The 18,967-nt window shown below is 38.4% G+C and overlaps 1 long non-coding RNA gene across 1 annotated transcript; it reads left to right on the forward strand.

Annotated features, from left to right (window-relative positions):
• Positions 1-283: 283 nt before the first annotated feature.
• On the forward strand, positions 284-887 carry LOC121027137 (uncharacterized). The gene is made up of 2 exons (XR_005788575.1): positions 284-427; positions 508-887. It is a non-coding gene; the product is annotated as an uncharacterized LOC121027137 (long non-coding RNA).
• Positions 888-18,967: the final 18,080 nt, after the last annotated feature.

Below are 18,967 nucleotides of genomic sequence, written 5' to 3' on the forward strand. Positions count from 1 at the left end.
GTGGCATGATATGTTTTTTTTTCTGCCACTCCTTTGAAAAGGAATCTGTTCCTGTCCTTACAGACAGACAGACAGACAGACACACACACATGCACACACACACACACTCATCCATTCTTGGAGGACATCTGTCATTTTAACTGCTATTAATTTTGACTTGGGGTATCTGTAAAATACTTCACATCAAAATCAAACCTATTACTTTCCACTTTTTTCACTACATGGTTTCTGCTCCTCTGATACATGTCTGTTTCGTCTAGTCTGTATGGGAGGAGAAACTAGGTTTGGTTTCAGTTCCTGTTTATGCTCAGTGCAATAAATGGTGGACAAAGTCTCTTCTCTTTTTTTGCCTTTTGGAGAGAAGAAGAGAAACAAAGTTCTAGTTGATTCTTAAGTGGCCACGTATTCATCCAATGTCTAGTAAGAGGTAATCATGTAATAGCGAATTATCTATTAACAATATTTTGGCTATTACCTAGCTTACGATCTTCTTATTTCCCATCCCAGAGAACATTGCCAAGTGGAAGTCCGAGTCCTGAGGAGCAGCTATCTGTTTAAGTGAAAGGAACTGGCAAGCCTGACATGCTCTGAGAGGCACTGGAAAGGCTGAGGATTGAGCAGAAAGAAGGGACTGAAGTGAATTTTCAACTACTTCCCAGGGTCGTCAGCCTCGCCACCTCCGGAATTTTCTGAGTCATCAGGAGCTTCAGCATGTGAGGTAAAGGAAAGAAACGTCAAGAGCAGGACTTACAGACTCCATCCTTTTGAAGTTTATCTTTCAACCGTGTGTCTTACTTTATGGATGCTTTTCCGTCATCTCTTTGTCATTCCTTCCCTCATCCTCTGCCTTAATTTACAACTCCTTATACTAAATGTCACAGCTTTCCAGTTTTTAGTACCATGTTTTATTATTTTCAACGGAATCATCTTTTAGACACAAGCAAACACACATTTATGGAAGGTCCAGACATGTAAAAGTTTGTTTCAACCTCATCAAAACATGGAAATCACTGGGGAGGGATGAGGTGGTTTTTTGTTTGTTTGTTTTTGTATCGCCTTTCCCTTACACCAGCATCTTGGTCTTACGGAGTTTCCTAGCGACTTGTACTGAAAACTCAGCCATCTTTACCCTTCCCCCTGCTGTACATGTGTGTAATTAGTCCCCACAGCCTGCCTCCTTCATCTCACTAACGTCTTATTTCCACCTTGTCTCTTCGTCAACACCATCATCTCCATCCAAAGCTTCCCACCATTCTCTCTCTCCAACATTGATGTATTTAGCTTCTTTTGCTGATGGTTGACTTGACGATTTGTGTAGCACTGTCAAATGGCAAAATGACAAGAGGAAGAAATCAGGATAGGAGAAAGGGATATTCCCCTGGGGAATAAAAAAAAAACTCTTGTTCAATGTGTAATATAAAAGAAAATCACCTCCACATTTCATTCATCTGGAGGAGAAAAATCAGCATCCAAGAGCATCACCAAGATAAGTTCCTTTCTTCCCTCTAGCAATATATTACTGAATTACCACCCACTGACCTTACCAGAAGGGTAAGATCTATGTATCTCTTGTTCACCATTTTATCCCTGGGGGGAAGCAACAGGTTTTGTTTTATTAATTGAAGCTACACTAATTGTAAGTACCAGGAATCATTTTTGAGAGAACTTCTACAAAACAGGCAAGGTATAAGGCTATAGAGAGCAGTGGTTGAATTTAGCCTGGCCTGAGGAAAAAATGGCAAACAAGCCCGAGAGAGCCTATAGGGCTCAAGGCTTCTTTCTTGGTGCTTATTTTATTTTTCTTCTTTGCTCCATAGACTAGCGTTTTGGGCTTCTCAGGCCGTTATGGTATTATATACCTGCCTTCTCCTCCCAGTATATATGAGACAATTGTAGCCACGATAAAAGATTAACGTGGTACTTTCTAACAACCTTCTTGGGGACAGAATCTATTTGGCCCAGCTTGAGCGACAGGATCAACTCTGGCCAAGTCAGCTACAAGCTCATGGGGGGTAACTATGGCTGTTGGAGATCTACCCCTGATGGACCTTCCTAAGGTCTCCAAAAAGGAGAATCAGTTTAAGCTGGGCAGATACCCCAAAGATGTCTATTGCCCTGACATGCGGTAAGGATAAAATAAATACTTAGGACACATAAATGAATTAAAAAATGAGTGAACCAAGAGACTCCGTGAGTTTGGGGTAGTCATCTAATTAACAGAGATTGATGGATACAGGACAATTCACTAAGGAGCTACTTTGTACGAGAGGCTGTGCTTACTAATGCAAGGAATAAAAGCTGAAAAAGAAGGTAGCTCCTGACCTTGAGAAGAAAGGGGCAAGAAGAAGTATCATTGATATATAAGGAGAATGTAGACAGTGACAAGAACAACACCAAGTGTTATGGATATTCAGTCAATGGATAGGTCGTAATTATCATTGTGTTAGTTAAGTTAATATCAGTTGCCCAGAAATCTCAGTAGATAAACACAGAAATTCAATCGGCAACAGAGGGTGGCAGACTCAACAGAAGGAGAGCAGACTGTATTGCACAGTCTTTAGGAACTCCAGCTGTGCCACCTCCAGCATGTGGCTTCTTCCATAATCTGAATTCTGCAAGTCAAATCCAACCAGCAGAAGAGACAGTAATGGCTCACACGGCAGGGTGTTAGGACCTCTGCTGACAGCCCATTGGCCAGTCTACCATCACATGGCTATAGCTTACTGAAAAGGAGGCTGGGGGATGTCATCTTGCTATGTTCAGGAGGAAAGGCAGATACATTTTTGGAACTTAGAGCTGGTGATGACCAGAACAGAATTACAGTCAGGGCAGTGGGAGGGAGGAAAAATCAGAGGAAAAAAAAAAAAAGCATTAAAGGATTGCTATGCGAGATCATCTTTGAGGAGTGCGTCTCAACTGTTGAAGAAAAGAGTTGTTTTTAGGAAAAAAAAAAAGAAAAAAGGATAGGGCAAAGATATGGAGTTGAGGGAAATAAGTGTTGGGGGAGTGGTAGATATGGAGTAGCTGAGTTCAAATGTAACAAAACCCAAAAAAGGTAGATGTCTTTATTTGGCTCTTTCTTTTGAAAACATCTTTCTGTAGAACTAAGAATTTATTTTCCCGGACAATGGATTTTGGCTAGAAATTATACTGAGAATTAAATAGCAAGGAGGAAAGAAAGTTTGAAGGAAAAATAATGAACAAAACTTGATTATAAATATCTACCTTGATTATATCTTGTATTCCCATTCTTCCCATCTTCATTCTACTTTTGAGAAAGAGAGAGTGTGAGCGCGAGTGGGGGGAGGGGCAGAGAGAGAGAGGGAGGGAGAGAATCACAAGTAGGGTCTGTGCTGTCGGTGCAGAGACCAATGCGGGACTGGATCCCACCAACCGTGAGATGGTGACCTGAGCCAAAATCCACAGTCAGATGCTTAACAGAATGAGCCGCCCAGGTGCCCCTGACCTCTTGCATTCTAAAAGTTCTTATTCATTTAAGTGATCTCTACACCCAACGTGGGTCCGGAACTCACAACTCTGACATCAAGAGTCGGAAGCTCGACCAACTGAGCCAGCCAGACGTCCCCTGAATTTCTGCAGTATAAAAATTTGCAACTATCGTCATTTTCTTTTAAAATACCAAGATAGCTTTATGATTGTGTACAGAAGCGGTGCAGGTTTATTTGTCAAGATGGAGATTTAAAACAATCAAGACCAATATTAATATATTTTTATTTTTCCTATCTTAATCTTCTAACTGAAGTCAAATATATCCATACAACTGTATTTATATGTAAATGTTTTACCTTGGATGGCATTAATCTCAACAAAATATCTTAAGAGAATAATGGGAGGGTTTTTCCTTTTTGTTAGAATTTCTTTTAAATCAGACATCTGGTATTTGGTACTTGACTTTTATTAGACCGATTGAGCACTTTTAAAGGGGGATAAATCATATGACTTTCATTTTAATTTTTACTGTAATGGCTTAACGTAGCCAACATATGCTGAGTAATAGCATTAACATAAAATCAGTAAATGAAGGATTACAATCTGTCTGTGTTCAATTTTGCAAAGACACTAATTAGAGAAACGTTTTTCAGATCAGCAATTTTTAAAAATTATAATATAACATAAATGCTTGGGTTTTAGCGTGTTGCTATTGGGAAAGAAAAAATTGCAAGGGAAGTGAACACTTTCGATCTGCTTCTAAGTTGTGGAGAGCCTAGGAAACTCATTAGCATGACCCTGTCCCCACCACCAGAAAGCATTTGGACAAACAGTTTAAGCCATTTCACAGTTATTTATTTGAATTAGAAATAGTAACTTGAAAACTAGAATGATTTGAGTTGGCCTAAGGATGATGGAGGTTTCTCAACATCATAAGGAACATTCATTTTAATTTTCTCATTTGACTAACTTGGATATAAGAAAGACTTTCTATCCTATTTCTTCATTTTTGGCAGCCAGCCAGCTATATTCTATGGTTCTCCTTATTGAGGTGCAAAACAGTGTTTGGAATTAAGCTGGAATCTTATTTACAGATTTAAAATGTCTTGCTGAATGTCCTTAAATATGGCACGTCTCTGTAATTTCTACGCAGAAATCGAGCAAAAAGGATATTGAGGCAATATTTACTAGTTTCCTTAAATTCCTCCACTTATGAGCTGCATAAACAAGAAAATTCAATGGGTTAGTCTTACCACAGAGATCCTAATTATAGATACTTCGGGTTCATATATATGACCACTAATTCAAAGGAGATTTTGACCAGTAACCTAAAACGTGGCAAATCATGCTGTAAGAGATAATTTTATGGCTTGTAAGGTAATTTGGAGAGGTGTTGCTCTGATGAAAAGAATAAAAGGCTTTCCATTCGGTGAGACAGAACATCATGACACTTTTATCCATTTCAATATCATGAATAGGACAAACACATTGCATTCATTGAGGGGTTTTCAATTAATAAGAAACATATATTGGTTGTATTTTGCTGTTTGTAGGCCTTCACTCTAGTCATAATTTCTTCATAGTACAGAAATCCAAAACAAGACAAGCCAAATCACTGGCTCCATTTGCCAAGTCAGTATATCCAGCATTTGAGGAACTTGCAGAAAATGGTTTTCAGAAATGCAAGCATGTCTTCGCCCTGCTTTATTCCCTCAAATTAGTCTCCCTGATATCTTAAAGATCCTAAATTTCAGCCATTTTTGCTCTCATTTTTTTGTTCTCTCTTTTTCTGTACAATCTGGAGCAAAGACAGCATATAGGGAGAAATCTCACGGGGTGTCACAAAGACTCCTCCTGCGGTGTGCCAATTTGATCCGTTTTCTTCTTAGACAGAGAGTAATGGCCACTACCAGATTCATTAGAAACTAGACAATAAGGCAGGAGAATTGCATTAAAAGATATAAATATATGTAATGAAAAAAAAAAGGTACTGAGTCTGGTGTGTTTCCTTAGTCTTTCTATTTTTATATTATGTTTTATTTGAATATTGCTCTTGGCAAAACAAAAATACTATAATATACATGATTTGTATCCTCAAGGAGTTTATTATGAAACAATAAACACACCTGAAACAATCTATGAGCAATTCAAATAACAAATAACAAACTGAGAAATTAAATATAATTATTTCAAGTAATCAAATATGTGTGATACAGCTAATAGTCAGGACATGAGTGGGAGTTTATGAGTCCAGTTTATGTGTGGAAGTAACTTGAGTTGGGCTTTGGATTATTATCTAAAGAAAAGAGTGGAAGTCCAGAGGTTGTCACTGAATGGATGGAACAGAGAGAAAATTCCAAGTATGGTAAGCATTGATGTGGCAGAGATGACCTCGGGGAGGCCAGAGTATCACCTTGAGTGTGCTGAGTCAATGAGGACATTTCTAAGTTTATTTAGCATCCATCAGAGACTCACACGTGAGGCCTTTGGAAGGGTGTGTGGATATAACCAAAGAAAGGGAAACAAAAGATCTGCATTGACTGCTTTAAGATTTGGGCTAAGTCTAGCGTTATTCCAAGTATTTATCCCTCGTCCTTTCTGTTTCCCAATTTTCAGACACTACCTGGTGAAATAAAATAAAAGGAGACGTTTTTCTAAACTTTTCCATGCATTCTGCTGCGTTAATTTACATCTGAGTAGCGATGCCCGTGAGCAGAATGGAGCTGTACCATCTTTTCACCCGCTAGGGTAGTTCTCACTGAACAGACCTTTGTGTATTTCTTTACACCCATCAGTCTCTACACACTTGCCAGGGGTTTGGAGCACGTGACAGTTTTGGTAAATGGCTCCAACTTTCTTAGGAAAGTGCAACCACTGGTCATCTCCCAATGAAAACTTTCCTCAAGTGTACGTACATATTTTGTTTGGAATATTTTAACTGGATTCTTCTCCCCAGAGAGAAAAAGTTTTCATTACATAACATACAGTCTCAACATATTTGGATCAGTATTTTCTGTCCAGTATCTATGCCTTTTAGTCTCTTTATACTTGTTTATCTCAAGTAGAGGCATTTGACATCATGAAGCTGCTGGAATTCTCCATCATGGGGAGCCATGACGTCATAGGGGAATTGGACAAGCTTAGCTCAGAACAGTTTCACTGAAACTTACTCATGTCACATCTTATCCACTTAGCCTTTGTATTGCTTCTTTGTATCAAACTGAAGGGCTTTAGTTTCTCTAGTTAGATGTAAATGACAGACAATGCAAAAGAAAGCTTAGGAATGGTAAATTCCCTTCAATGCACATTTTCTCCTATATCAGATCCCAGGTTTTCTATCCTAGTTGTTCCTAAGTAACTCAAAATGTCCACAGTTGTGTTAAAATGAGGAAAAGTGAAGTTCTGATTACTGAGAGTAATTACAGAGACAGTGATAAAAGAAATTGGTTCTGTTCTCTGTGCAGTGTTCCAGGTTAATGAATCTAGCATAGAGTAAGATGTTATTTTGTATGCAATCACAATCCTTATCTGATTTGCCTTCCTGTGGTACAATGATGAGGATTAAGCATTGTAAAATGTACATATGCTACATATTTAATTTAGCTTGAAAAAATACCATTTGATTCTACCACATAGCCCAGGGCTAGCATTTCCCTCTCTAAGGCTAAAGGAACCTGACTGAACATTTTCAAGGAGCAATTGCAATTAGAATTTCCTTCATAGACTTTCCCGAAAACCCAATAAAAAGAAATAGAAAGGCGAGCCTGAGCCTATTACATTTATTGTAGGCCCACTGCCTGCTTTCTATTAAGTTTGACAGTATTTATTTTTGAAGCTAGGATAATGTACAAAACTGTGGCTGTAAATATTTTCCCCAAAATATCAAATATCAAATACGCAAACCCTAAATAATAATAATGAAAAGTGTGGAAAGTGACAAAGCTCAAATTCTCCTCCCTACTGCTAAGTCTCAGAAATTCCACTGAGTGGACAGACACTGATACTTCCTGTCTCACTGTAAAGTCTTTTGGTGCTTAGATTTAAGTCTCCATTGAGCATTTTGAAAACAGATGTTGGAAATATTTCTCCATTACATATTGCCTAAATTGTATCCTGAATAAAAACTCTATTTCTTAACCAGTTTAAAAAAATTGTCCCCATTTTTAGTCCATGATGGTATATCAATTGCATTCAGTTAATCCATTGCTGTTCCAATAAAATTGTGTCATCAGTCATGAAATGGGGGTATGTTTTATGAAACAATTAATATTTGTATTATTACCTGTTAAGAAAATTCTAGAAAATTCAAAGGAGTTTTTTTCCCCTTTGAAGTCCAGTGTTATAATATTTTCAGTATAACTGTAAACCTGTCTTTAAAAAGTTGTTACTTATAAATCCATTTTCCCATATTATACACCCAAATTCTAGGCCCTGTCCAAAACTTAGTATTTCTCCCCTACATTTTCTCTTTTGATAGCTGGTCATGTGAAAAAAAAAAAATTATGTTTCTCTAAGCAGAATGATTTTGCCAATGAATAAAATCTTAGTCCAATGTCCCCAGTAAGAACCTGACCAAGTAACCTTCTTGGTATGTTGTAGAATTTCAAATTCTCCTATGGGCAGAATTTCCTCACAAATGTAGCAAAATTACTGCTCCTACTTTTCAGGGTTTTTTTTTTTTTTTTTTTTTTTTCCTGTTTTAAATAGCGGACTTGAAATGACCAAATCTGATTGTCTTTCTTATGGACTATCTTTATTATAATACGTATTGTAAAACTTCAAGCTTCGTCATTATTAAACTGGCTATTACATCTGATATTACCTTTTAAGCAAATGGCATTCATTTAAATTTGGGTTCTGTGAATTTTTGATTTTACAAGAACCCTTTGGCTTCGGAAGGGGAATGAGAACATCTCTGAATTCTTCCACCCCTCTTTAACCGTGGGGCTCAATATACTTTCCACTAAAGGAGTGAGCATTGTCAAGTAGTTAACATAAGCCATTGGAAAAATCCCTGAACTTCGAATGGGCAGAATAATTGCACACAAATGCATTCAGGAATCCTATGGAAAATATAGTGCTGTTAACTGGCATGGTTACAGCACAATTTAGCAAGTATGTTAGAACAAATTACCCCCTTTAACCGTAAGCCATTCTGTTTCACGCTTTTTAATGAAGGCCTGTGCCACACACCAGAATACTTCTCACCTCATTACTACTCATAAAAAGCAATGATCCATTCAAAGGTTCCTCATATCTCCCATATGAGCGGTAAAGAGCTTCGCCCCTCATTCTGGCACAAAAGACAAGGAAGCTTCTTCCCGTCCTGTCTTTGAAGTTGATCCTTAGAATGTTTGCCAGATAAAAGAACTCAAAAATTTATCTGCCTTATCTCACTGTTGTCATGGGTTAATGTTCTACCCTTCCCTTAAAAACAAAACAAAACAAAACAAAACAAAACAAAACAAACCAAAATAAAACCTGAAGACAGATCTGTTCTTGTTTCGGGAGTCCATGAGATTTGCGAGACTGTTAGTGAAAATTTTTCTCCTTTAGTATTCACAAGGCATTTTCAAAGAAACTCTAAAAAGCAGGAAGAACTTAATGGGCCACTGAAATACAAAGTATGGATTCAATAAAAAGGCAGGCAGAGAAGAAATCTGGTAGGCCAGTTTAGGAGAAACAGTTCAATTTTTAAATTAAACTATTTTCCCTCTCCCCAGAGTAGCATCCAAAAAAAAAAAAAAAAAAAGTTGATTATCCTATTCTTGAAACATACTAGCTTTTTATATCTGTTACTGATGGACAGATTTCACCCAGCCTGGAATATTCTCCCCACCCTCCATTAATTTCAGGGACAATATATAATACTATTCAATATACATTTTTTATGTTCGATAAAATTTGAGGTGAATGCATGGTTTTGGGATGGGGGTGTAAGTGGGGAAGGATACATGTTTTAATTTTTTTTTTTTCCCAAAGGTATTACAGGGCAATTCCAACTACAAAATTTTGTACTTCTTTTTTTAAAGCTCCATGTAATAGGAATGAAAAAGCCTATATACTGAAGAGAAGGAAGATATTGAAAAATATTGTGTGTACAACTCTACCGCAGTTCAACCAGCAAGAGAAACAGTTGTTTATCTTTATCACACAAGAATTTTCAGTTTGGCCATTAGCTTAATGGTACCCAACAGAATCACAACATTTGCAATTCAAGAAAAAGCCCACGCCAGTCCTAAAATAATTTGAAAGCAGAGAACTAGCAACTAAATTCCGTCATGTAACAAAACACTGAAATCGGGCGCGTGTTATAAATTGCAGTGATGTTTAAAAACCCATTCCTCTGCAGGAAAAACACGTTTTCATGTAAACTTTTTGGTGACATTTCCAACTTTCTTTGTGGTATCGCGGAAAATATATCTGATCACCTGATGCAGTGCTGTCAAACCCTACCAAACACTTAAGCTGAGCAGTTTCTAAATTAAATTGGTATTCTCCAGGCGCTTTCCCAGAAACGCGAGCTCGGGTCGGATCACACTCACCAAGCTACGAGAGGGAAATGTCGGTACTGTACTTTAATAGGCTCGAGGAAGCACGTGCTTGCAGAGACCAGTCGACCCCGGCAATAATAGCTGCACAGCTTTGTTTCATTTGAAAACATAAATCTGTACACACATACTTAGTTAGACATATATCCATGTATACAGAAAAAAGTTCAGCTAATAATAAAAGAAAGGATGAACATTTGGCACTGTAGATGTTGACAGCATTATGCAAACTTTTCAATATTCCCTTGCATGCTCAACTTTAACTTTTGTTTATAAAGTCCACTTAGACATAATTTACAACTTCTGTTAACTTAAGCTGGGTTCTGTAAAATCTGTCTAAAAAAATCAGCCCAGAGTGCTTTTGAGATGTTACAAATATATCTAGATATCAAACATGGAGCCGTGCAAATTATATCCATTTTGGAAACTCTGGGTTTGTATTTATGTACATAATATATTTCAGCTCTGATGTTCTAACGTGATGAAGCAAGTCTTGCTTTTTTTTTTTTTTTTTTTTTTTTTCCCCTGCCTTTTCCAAGTATTGCTGTAGTATCTATGAAAGAGAATTAGGAGCTCAAGAAAAATAAAATGAGAGGTCCTGGAGGTTGTCACTGTTTAACAAATTATTGGAGCTCACATTTTGTAGAATGATTTGGGGAGAAAGATTTAAAAAAAAAAAAAAAGGCCAAGCGAAACTTCTTGCCAATTACCTGAAGTTTGTAATGTTATCATAGTATAAAGACTTCAGTACTTAAAAACGTTACAAAACTTTATCTGTTCCTTCCCCCCTGTACAACAATTGCAGAAATCTGAACTTCTCATCCTTCGGGACTAGTTAGAAATGTCGAGGAATTGAGATTAAGGGAATGGGGTAAATCCCATCTCTTTATTTGCTCTTCCAAATTTAAATTGCTTTTGAGATCAAAGAGATGGAAGCTGCTCTCAGTGTCCACAGTTTACAGTTGCAGAAGAGCAAAAACACTCAGCTTCATTGTTTCCTCTCCTTGCTTTCATCGAGAGAACAGCCTATACTTTTCTCCCTGAAGTAGCCGTCAAGAGTGAGGCGCCCAGAGTGGTGCCCCTTTTTTTTTTTTTTTTTAATTTTTTTTCAACGTTTATTTATTTTTGGGACAGAGAGAGACAGAGCATGAACGGGGGAGGGGCAGAGAGAGAGGGAGACACAGAATCGGAAACAGGCTCCAGGCTCTGAGCCATCAGCCCAGAGCCTGACGCGGGGCTCGAACTCACGGACCGCGAGATCGTGACCTGGCTGAAGTCGGACGCTAACCGACTGCGCCACCCAGGCGCCCCGAGTGGTGCCCCTTTGACAACATGGCAAAAAAAAAAAAAAAAAAAAAAAAAAAAGAAAGAAAAAAAAGAGAGCGTACTCAGTAAACAGTACACATTTTCAACAGGCTTTGGTCAGAGTGAAATATTTCCAGCTCAGGAGGGGAACTGCAGGGATCAAATGAAATGTAAAATAATGGAGAATAAAATAACTTGATTATATATATTATATTGTTATACATATAATATATATTATTGAAGTATAATTACCATACAGTGTTATATTAGTTTCAGCTGCACAACATAATGGTTCAACAGTTCTATAAAATACTCTGTGCCCAACACGATGAGTGTAGTCTTCAATGGCCACCAAAGAATGGTTTTATGATTTTATTGACTATATGCTCTACTTTTCATCTCTATGATTTATTTATTTTGTAACTGAAAGCCTATACCTCTTAATCCCCTTTATTTCATCCCTCCTCCCACCCACCTTATAATATTTTAACGATATAGCAATTTTTCACTATGAAAATATGGACGTAAATCGAGTATTAATATATAAGGGGGGACGAATTCCGTATGAAAACACAGCTGGATACACACACGGAGATCTTACAGGAATGGTAGGCTCATATTCAACTTTGGCCAATAAGAGGTGCTAGACAGAGTTTGGAGAAGAGAGAAAAGACCAGCTTCTTTTGCTTCTATTCTCAATTATGCACCAATAACTCTCCACTCTGGAAGCAAGGAGTTCCAGCTTCTAGCCTTTTCCCCATTCTCCGAGAACCAATCTCACCATGTCCTCCCAGGTGTAATCAGGATCTGCTGGTCAGTCCCTTCCTTTGAGATCTGGAGTCGAGCTCTGGCCTGTCCTCAAAGCTTCCAGGTCCCAGTTACCCCAACCAACCTCCCTTTGTTCTCCCAGCCTTAGGGGCCCCCGCTCTCTGCAGTTACTACCTCTTGCTGAATGCTTGTGAAGCAGTTCCCAGGTCTCTCTGTTAGAAAAACCAGCCTGGTTTCTGTTTTCCTTTTGGACCCTGGCTGGTATACCCACTTTGCTCCACAGAGCAAAGAATTCTTAAGTTCCTCAGATCACCAAGGCTCTGCTCTTGACTTGCCACATTCAGTTGTCTCTGCTAGGTATTTTTTCCGCCCCTGTTCTTTTACCATCCCTCTTTTACCACTTCCCTCTCAGCTTTTGCCCAGGTAACTCCTCCTTGAAAGGTCACTTCCTTAGGGATCCTTCCCTGATCCTAGACCGGATTGAATCTCCATCGTCTCACCTTTATAAGACCAGTTACCTCGCTTTCTTGCCCAACATCCCCCTTCTGTCCCTCCTCCGTGCAATGAGAGATCAGGAGATGTATTTTTTTTCCTACCTAGTATCAAGCACATTCTAGGCAGTCAACAAATATGGATTGATTATTGATTAACTTAGCTTCTTATAATTGAAAAAAAATTGGGTACAGTTTTTCAGCTAAATTCTAATTTTCGATTTTTATTTTTTTCCCCTTCCTTCCTTCCTTCCTTCCTTCCTTCGTCCTTTCATTCCTTCCTTCTTTTCTTCCTTCTTTCTGGTAGAGAATTTACTTCCTTTATAATCTCTCTCAGGGCCCCCTCTGGTGCCAAGGTGCCCTAAGTAAATATGCTCTCTGAGTGAAAACTGTGTGCTTGCTTGCTGAGCAAATACTGTGTTAAGGAAAGTCTTCTAATTTTCCTTCCAACGGGATGACTATCCCAAGCCTCTCTCATGTTCTGGAACTGTCACTACTTTTGCTTTTGGACTTTAATTTTTTGTGTGCCTGCTACTGCCTTTTCCTGCCATTTCAAGGATTCTGGTTCCGAATCTACAAGCACATAGAAAGGCTACTTTCAACTCAACTGATGCACCCCCTCCTGGTACCTAGCTACCTCAGAAGATGGCTCTCTGCCATTAAAGAAGAGGCCAAGTGAAAAATTTACAAAGTTGTTGACACATCTATATTAAGGAGAATATCCAAGAAAATATTCTTTGTGGCTCAGAGAAAATAGCGTTTTTGCGATTGTTGCCAGCGCTGTTTTCATACAAACCTGCAACATAAAATAAGTTTATTTACACGGCTCCCTTTCTTTCTTTCTCCACACCACTAACCCATGGCGGTGGTAAACCCGAGCGCATCGTTGCCTCCTGCTGTTGTGACAGGTTTTCCAGGTAGTAGCTGTGCAGGTGAGAGTAGTTTTGTTCCACCCCCACAGTAAGTTTCCTCTCTTTGCCCCATCTTCTCTTGGGAAAACGAAATGAAAAGCCAATTCATTAGTAGGTACTACAGGGCTAAGGAAATCAATTTTAAGCAAACGGCGCCTTTGAACTAGAATTTTCTTTCTTTCTTTCTTTCTTTCTTTCTTTCTTTCTTTCTTTCTTTTTTAATGTCTATTTTTGAGAGAGAGACAGAGTGTGAGCGGGGGGAGGGACAGAGAGAGAGGGAGAGAGAGAACCTGAAACAGGCTCCAGGCTCGTTCGGCACGGAGCTCGATGTGGGCCTCGAACTCATGAACTGTGAGATCATGATCTGCGCTGGAGTCAGACGCTTAACCGCCTGAGCCACCCACGCGCCCTTTGCACTAGTGTTTTCTAATGTCACTATTCCTAAATTGTGCCCTTTGGATATGACTCCGTAGCAAAATAACAGATATTTGATACCTTTTCTTTCTTTACTGGACTGCTGGGAATTTGCACTACTTCTGAAGGTCCTGTACTTGATGGTGACCAAATATAGCTTCAGATTTAATTTGTGGGGCCTTAACCCGAAGGAGAAATCCAATGATGTTTTTTAGATATTTGGGGCCTGAGGTAGCCTCTGGGGCTGATACAAATCACTGCTTACTTTGTCTTGAATGAAGTCTGCCCAGAAAAAGAATCTTGAGTGCATTACAAACATTTACCTTCTAATGGGTTCCTATCTTTTTCTCCACTCGTTTGGTTAGACAGGAAAGAGTATGTCTTCGTAATACTATCACTTACGGATCTGCTATTACGTGCCAGGTAATGTATATATCCTCTCTCACACGATCCTGACAGCATTGTAAACTAACTATTGTAATCTCCAGTTTGTTTTTGAGGAAACAGAAGTTTAGCCTGGGTAAGTAGTTTTCTAAAGGTACATGGTTAGTTAAGTGGCTTGACTGGAATTTAGACCCACACTTGGCCTCCAACTCTTTACCCTCTGTCCTTCTCTACTAGGTTGCACTGTTTTATTGTTTTTCCAGTGTGGAGCTTGATTGGCAACTAATTTCATGACTTATTTGTAAGTATCTTTTTTTTTTTAAGTTTTTTTTTTTTTTTAACGTTTATTTATTTTTGGGATAGAGAGAGACAGAGCATGAACGGGAGAGGGGCAGAGAGAGAGGGAGACTCAGAATCGGAAACAGGCTCCAGGCTCCGAGCCATCAGCCCAGAGCCCTACGCGGGGCTCGAACTCCCAGACCGCGAGATCGTGACCTGGCTGAAGTCGGACGCCCAACCGACTGCGCCACCCAGGCGCCCCGTAAGTATCTTTTTTTTAAAGTGTTTTATTTATTTTTGAGGAGAGAGAGAGAGAGAGAGAGAGAGCGCGCGCGCGCGAGCGAGCGGGGGCGGGGCAGAGAGAGAGAGGGAGACAGAGGATCCAAAGTAGGTTCTGCACTGACAGCAGCCAGCTCCATGCGGGGCTCGATCTCACGAACCTCGAGATCATGACCTGAGCCAAAGTCGAATGCTCAGCCAACGGAACACCCAGGTGCCCCTAGGTATCTTTAACTTAACTTTCTGACAGGGTTCAAGGTCACTTAATGGAATCCTGGCCAGACTCTGATCTACAAATCCAGGGTCCTGCTTACATTCGTGAAGATCGGGCTTCAGTAATTTTACAGGCGCTTGTGTTTTACACTATAAATAAATTTTGTTCTGAATGTTTTCAATGAGACTAAGCAGACTATTTGCCTGCCACTTCTATCTGATCACCGCAATTGTTATGGAAACAAAGAAACAGAAAGCCTTTAAAACCTGTATAAGGTGTAAACCCATGTAAACCCTCTATTGTTTCTTCTATGGTGTGTAAATACACATAGGTATAAGATGTTTATAATGTTAACACATTAGCTTTCAAAGCATTTGCCAAATTTGGGACTGCTCTATGAAGTGGTATATTCCTAGATGAAGTTAAAAGAAATTCTCTTCTGATTCTTCCAGTGACCTTTTACCTAGGCAAGAATGGAGATTCATGAACCCGTGACAAAATGCTAAATATGAAACCCCCTGGTCATTTTGAACAGGAGGTAGTGGTGTGCCAGAAACTGCTCACACTGGCTCACAGGAGCTGATGGTTAAGTACTGAAGAATTTTGTGAGCCGGTTGTTAAACATAGCCATTGTTAAAAATCGGATGATAGAAACTTACAACTAAACCAATTATGTTACACACAAAGGCAGTAAATACTCAAAATGTATTACTTCCTAATTAACTTACTATATTGTACTATTATCTATGCTCTTGACATAACATATGCCCACTGTCTCTGTATGGTAGGAACGCCATATAAAGTTGTGCTACTGTAGATTTCTTCTCAACTCTGCCTCAGGGAGGCATGTTAGTAGCTTGAACTCCATCATTGTGGAAGTGCTGAAGCCACAGAAACTGGCAAACGCTGCGTATCATGGTTTTATGTATTGGGGTATTTTTTTTTCCGATGGCCCAGACTTCAGGCAATGATGGAGGAAATGTTCATAATGCAGATCATATTGAAAAGTGTATTAGATCTGTGGCTGTTCTACTGTGAATAACGCAAACTTTGGTGACAACTTCTTCTAGTATTTGCAAACTGTTAGGAGAGTCAGCAGAGGAAATGTCCATGTCATTGACAATGAGTGAGGTTCCAATGTATTTCTTCAGGGTTTTTACTTTCATAATGTTTGTTAAGGTAAAGAAACATTCTAACCAATGTTCACGTTGGAAATATATTCATTCATGGGTTGTAACCAGAGAACAATTGTGGACTTAAGATTTTGGCAAAAATCGACAAAAAGCCTCCTGTGAACATAAATTGGCTATATGAAATTTGAAAAAGAAAGGGTTTTAGAAACTTCATTACTATTTGTAATTTGTATGCTACACATTCTTTATATCAATGGAATTTATCATAAGCAATAAACATGCACACACACATTTTATTTTCTTCTAGAGAGTCTGTTGTTAAACGTACCAGTATACTACTGACGAGAGGCACATGCAAGCCTTATCCAGATTCCAGTTTATTCTCTTTCAGTTGTAAGTTTACTGTCTGCCTCTATGGGGCTGAGGATTGTCCTTCGCCACTATCAGTTAGAGTATTAGTATAGGTAGTTTAAGAAAAGCATGTCTTACAAAGGCTGCTGGTGAAATCTATCGTGGAATATTAAAAGTCTTCTAAATGTCAATGGATGATTTCCCCAGAATGGACAAACACCTCATCCTTCAGATCTCTGGCAAACTTCCTTCCTCCTGGAGCACACATAGAGTGCAGGGTATTTATAACATCCAAGAGAGCTTTAAAAAGCCTGTTGAATTTTGTTTCCTTCTGGGTATAATTAGTGAATTGAAGAGCATGTGAAATTTTTCAAAATACTTCCTTAATCCTTAGAAGCTTTAGTCACCAGTTGTCAACGCTGAAAGCCTTGAGTGGTAGAATCTTGAAAAGATGTTTTCTTTATTTTCAAAATGTTAAATTTCTACCTTTTTTCTTTCATTTTTTCTCTCTACTTTTTTGGCGTCTCTCTTTTTTCTTGTATTGAAAATGTTCATTCATTGAAGACTTTAACTGAGAACAGAGGCATTGATGATTCAGAGAAACATAAGAATTCATGGAAAGTTACCAAAAAAGAGCGAGAAAGCAAGGCATAACTTTAAAAATTATTATTTTAGATACTTACTGTGAAAGGGAAATGGAAAATAATATTTGGGTAATTATTTTAGAAATCTTTCTAACTTGTTTAGGTACTCAGAACCTCTGGCACTTTAAACACTGTAGGTAACCTATGAAGAAGTAGTTGTTTCTAATATAAGAATGATGAATGGTTTAAAGGGCCATTCTATTCAAAATTTTATCTCCTACATGCTCCTGGGACGATTTGCCCAAGGGTTAATAAGGTACGTTTTGCAGACACTGTTAGACCATGCTTTTCATTTCCAAGACAGTCTGTATGTGTGCGTGTGTGTGTGTGTGTGTGTACGCGCACCTGTTGGTGTATATGAATGAATGTGTACAAGTACTTACAATAACTATCTTGAGAATCCTCGTGAGTCTAATTTCCTTTCTGGCTATAATTTGTGAAATGTTTTGTGACATTATACAATGGGAAGAAATGTAAAATAACAGTCCCTATTTGTTTAAAGCAAAAGCAGCTTGGTGCTCATCATGTGGTCAGTAAGGCAAAAACCACTTTTGTTTATTTGTTTGTATGAATCTAAATTCTTATGATTGTCCTAAGATCTGTGTAGTTAAACAACAGTTTCTGTTTTCCTAACAGCAGAATTGTTCTCTCAAGGATAAAATCGAAGTTATCCAACAGTCCTAAAGAGAAAAGTAAAGTAATAATCAAAAGAATGAAAAGTACCGTGATTAAACAGTTGAACCACCTTGATTAGTAAGCTGTTTGGTGTGTGAGATCTAACAGCAAAATAAAGGTAAAGAGAAATTAATTTCCTACTCTAATATTCAGAAGATATTCTAATGTGGTTCTAGAAAAATTTCCTGCTGTAAGAATATTTCTGAGCATGAAATCCCTCTTTTTAAAAATTTTCTTGCATCTTAAGTCCTAAAGGCAGTATTAATATTTGCTAGAACATACATTTCACTTTATTTTGAATCCTTCTTCAATATGTATTCTCTCCCTACTTTTCCTTAGATGACACCTGTTACACGAAGCTTGGCAAGATTTAAGTTGAGGCTTGACACTGAATTAGTTTCCCCAGAAACATTTGCCTCTCTCATTTCACGGACCTAATGACAAGAAAAATATGCAAAATTGTTCACCTTCCCATTGATCCAAGTGACATCTTGCTTATCTTCCACTTACTCTACTTTAGACTTCTCTGGTTTTGAGACCCTTGACATATGAACTTAACTCATTGTTTTCTCGTCTAAACAGTATGAAACTTGTCCTTTCACTTTCTCTCTTAACAGTGGGGGTAGGTCCAAGGTAAGCCAGAATGCCAGTTCTGGGGGGAAGTATTGCTTATGAGTCTTCCTCCTGGATTTATCTGAGGTAGGCTTTCAGTATTATATGATAATTTGCATCTCTCAATTCGGGTCTTATTTTTCATATGTTCAAGGAATCCCTTGATTGTCAGGCATCCTAACATCCCACAAACCCAAACACTTCTTTCTTTAATAAAGAAACTGAGATCTAAAGATCTTAAGTGATTTGCCAACCTCATGAAAATAATTTGGAGCAGGGCAGAGAATAGAATACAGATTTTCAGGCTTCTATTTCTGTTATTTCTACTACTTCATGTGGCCTTTTCTGAGGCCTAAATCATCTTCTGTGTGGTTACTCCTTAGAAATGAACTAAATGCAAATCAGAGAATTCCAGTATTTTTAATATTCATTGGAGAGTCTTAGCTATTGGATTGTTAGAACATGTTCCACAAGTCATAAGTGCAGGGTGGATAAAGTTATGATCT

Source organism: Herpailurus yagouaroundi, unplaced genomic scaffold (genome assembly GCF_014898765.1).
Source record: "Herpailurus yagouaroundi ecotype Mexico unplaced genomic scaffold, PumYag 28, whole genome shotgun sequence".
Classification (NCBI taxonomy): domain Eukaryota; kingdom Metazoa; phylum Chordata; class Mammalia; order Carnivora; family Felidae; genus Herpailurus; species Herpailurus yagouaroundi.